This window comes from Osmerus eperlanus, chromosome 18 (genome assembly GCF_963692335.1).
Source record: "Osmerus eperlanus chromosome 18, fOsmEpe2.1, whole genome shotgun sequence".
NCBI lineage: Eukaryota > Metazoa > Chordata > Actinopteri > Osmeriformes > Osmeridae > Osmerus > Osmerus eperlanus.
In genome coordinates, this window is record NC_085035.1 from 9,374,838 (window position 1) to 9,379,100 (window position 4,263).

Genomic DNA, 4,263 nt, shown 5'->3' on the forward strand with positions numbered 1-4,263 from the left:
TTCTGACCATGGTTTGACTGCATACCATCAGGGAAACCATATGACATTGCCGCACTGTGTACCAAACTTTACATATGACTTCCACTAGCCTTTTGCGTTTGTGAGCTGAACCAGGACTTTTACTGTTGTAGCATGTCTTGTCCTCACCTGTGATAACTGTGATGATAGCATCCTTGTTTGTCAGATGCCGTACTGTACTCTGAGGACATTCTGGATCTTTTTTTGATGGCCCCTGGGGGGTGACGTCATTACACCAGCTGACCAAGTCATACCCTCCCAGCTGGCATAGGGACACTCAAAAAAGACTGGAGTGGTCAAACCATGTCACCCTTGATCACCCACCTTGTCCCCGAAGAAGCTATTTCCAAGTTTTTTACCGCTAACTTTGAAGGGGAAAGAGGTGATGCTACGGAAAATATTTGCTGTAGTATTTGCAAGTATTATGCCATCACTAAATGTGATAAAATACCTGACTACTGTACATTTTAAATGGTTACATTTGAGATTATACAAATTACAGAATAATTAATTGAATTACAATTAGACAATACTTGAACATTAACATCAACCTGAATGTGCACAATCCTAATTTTAATTGATCTACAATTCCCTCACTATCAAGACACTTGTTGGGCTGCTGTTATAATTTCAGTTAACTGGGAGGCTTTTTTCACTTAAGCTTAAGTGATTTTTAAGTAATATATGTGGTATTAAACCAATGCAGCTCTTGTTTACAGAGTAACGTGAACCAATGTGTACTGTTTTTGTGGTTATAGTACAGGTAAGAGTGAATGTGAGAGGTCTAAAAATGAATGCTTCAGGTGAGGTTGAAGAATTACTGGTCGTAGGTTTAGATTTTTATCTTCCGTAACATTCCACTTAATTGACTGCACTTCAGACTATTGTCATGGAACAACTAATTAATTGTTGAGTTGTTACTTTCTTTTTATATTGATTGGTACAGCAACTACATATGGCCGTGTGAAAAATATATGTATATCTGGTTGAGTTCTGTTTATTTTGTGTAAAGTACTGAAAGGTGGAGATCAAATAATTATTAATTTTTGACATTCCCTTATGCTGCCATCTAGATGATTCATGTGATAAAATTGTCTAATAAATGCAAGCATATTTTCAGTCTGGTACTTGTGCATTGACAAATTTGTGTTTTGAGTGACAGGCTCTAAAGTGCCTACCTGTCAGAGCATAGTACTTACTGGTTATTGATAGAAATTGGATACTTTATTGTTACATTATTCCCCATGAGGTACAATGAAATAAATTTGACTTCTCTTTGACTGGTTCTCTCCTCTGCCACAAGAGGGTGGTAAAAAAACAAATCAAAAGATTTGTGTTGCTTTCAGAAGTCACTTCTCATGAGACCTGGTAAGTGTAAAAACCACTGGTGCTTATAATAAGGAACTTCCATTTAATTGAGTAAAAATACTGTGAGATGGCAGTAACTTTCAATGTAAAATTATTTGCATTATAACTTTGAAACGAGAGAGAATAATGTATCAGGCAATTGCTTTAGGAGTGAAAGTACTGAGTGATGAAGCTTCAGATTTTGCTGTTTTTGTTCAGATCGATCTATTTTAATATGTAAAGTATCAAAACATAAAAGATCAGTGTGTAATTGTTACGATGCATTTGCTTTAGAACTGGAGAAAAACCTGTTTGGGGAAGCTGTAGTATATTTCTAGGGAAGTATATTTCTGGCCCTCCTTCCCCAACCTACCACCATTCACAACACAACACTCAATCATCTCCAAATAAAATGCTAACAAATATGTCTATTGTGCAAGCATTTCAAAGTGGTGTGCTTGATTATATTTTCAGATCACATTAGCAGTCTGGATAGTACGAATGTTCTCTATTCTTCATTGCATGAAGCCAAATGTTACTCAAAGTTCAGTATGGATGCTTGTCTGTGGGACTGGTATCCTGAGCACTTGCTGTGTTATATGTTCTATAGGTTAACTATTACTGTATATGACATAATAACACAGCTATGTTCTATAGGTTAACTATTACTGTATATGACATAATAACACAGCTATGTTCTATAGGTTAACTATTACTGTATATGACAATGGTATAGGTTATAAATCTCCTTACTGATGTCCTCTTTGAAGTTTTCTAAAAGTGCACTAATTATCACAAGTACCTAAAAGAAAAGGGATCCCCTCATGAATTAGTGAGTGTAGGCTCCCTCCTGCTCACTGATTAGACGTGATGAAATTGAGGGAAGCGTACATTGAGCTTCTTAATAATTATCAACCCTTTTAAATCTTACGTAATGTAGGTCAGTTTTCGTGTTGGAAGATGTGCTCTGGTAGTTCTGTTTGAGCTGCATAGGGAACTGATGGTGCACTTTGTTTTCACATGTTCAACAGCGTCTCATCTGAGAGACATTTTTCATCACTAAAATGTTTTGAGGCCTAATTGCATTTTCCTGCTGCAGATTCATCTGTTGTACTACACAAAAACATAAATACAGCAATTAAGAACCTGACAGGCAATATTGTTTTTACCTCCAAGGCCTTATTAATCACATTTCATGTGTGTATATGTTTGTGTATTTATTTCTCACTTGAATGTAGTGATTCATCCAAATAATATGCTACTTTTGAGATGTGGGTTTACAAGGGTTTAGAAAAAATATCGCTATGTACAATATATTATGCAGTGATTCGAATCTATATAAGATTTATGCTGGACATTTTCAAATGTAATTTGAATAGGGTTACCCTCCGCCATTCACAATTCAGTAACAATTAAGTGTTGTCTAACTAAAAGAAAAACTTTTCAGAAGTAAAAAAAAAGGAAGGAATGTTCCAGAGACCAACGAGTTTAAATTGAAATAAATTGCCCCTCACAGAAATATTAATTTAGTAAACTGAAATGATCTGAGATTATGTGCTTGCATCCTGACATCTCATTAGTCTCAAATGCCCTGAAGACAGTCTCCAGACATGTCTTAGTGTCAAGCCAATAGAGACTAAATGTACGTTTTAACTCCAGTGAATACTTAAACTATCACAAACAATGTGTGATAACTTTACATTACAAAATGTACATATTTATGAATACCCATGTCTAACTAATGTTGTATAAAGATTTTCCTATGTAGTTTACTGATACAAAAAATCTACCCTGTGTAGGGACTGAACTATTTTGAATTTTTCAGATGAATTTAGCAAAGGGACAGCAATCTCTTTTTCATTATACACTGTTATGTTTGTTGGAAATAATAGCAATCAAGGTGGAATTAGACCTTTTGCCTACATGCTTAATTGCCTACTAATTAAACTCCAACCCATATTCACTTTGTGCTTCAGAACCAGGGTCATATCCTCAAATATGTCTGAACAGATTACTGTTATTACAGTAAATATGAACAGTTTCACATGTTGGTGGTTCATGAACATTAGTAGAAGAGGCATGCATGTATGTAATCCTTTTTGTGTCCATATGTAACAGGGTGAAATCACACTGCTTGTCAGTCCTCCTGATCTTTCCCCTCACTGGTACTTGATCCACTTTGCATGACTTTCATCTGACATTGGAGGGAAAAATTATTGTCACATTGTATAGGTAGATATGTTTATAAGAAAATGTGTGACAACATAGCTGAATATAGTGTACGTGAGCTACATATTGTTGTGTATGCATGTGGGAATATGTATTTAAGTGCAGTTGTCTGAGTTAAATACCACCTATTCTGATAGGTGATCCATAACTTTGAGTTTGTCAATACAGAATATACAGTATGTGAATGTGCTGGCTCTGTTCTATTCAACTCTACTCCTATTGTTCTTAATGGAGACAAATTCTATGCAAGGGCTCTTCAGCAGCCTGTCAACATCTGGTCATGTCATATCCTGGTCACAGAGAGCAGCCACAACAACAAGCTATCCCATCAAATGCTACTGCCTGCTGTTGATGACTCATGCTGGCACCATGACAACATACCTAATGCTAAATTATTTCTTGGTTATAAATATCACTTCCTGACAGTGATGTCTAGGTTGATCTGTAAAATGTGGACATTTAGAATTACCTTTGAAACTAAAGATTAATATGTAGATGTTGGATGTAAGAGTATATCCATTCTTCCTGGTTTACTTGCATGTATTATGTTTGAGCTCCTTTATGTGTGACCAGGGGGGTGTTCCATCAACGTCGATTAAGGAAAAGCTAGACTTATCTCGCCAAGTCTCACTTACTTTAGCGAGAGTTCCGTTCCATTAAGGTGGCTTA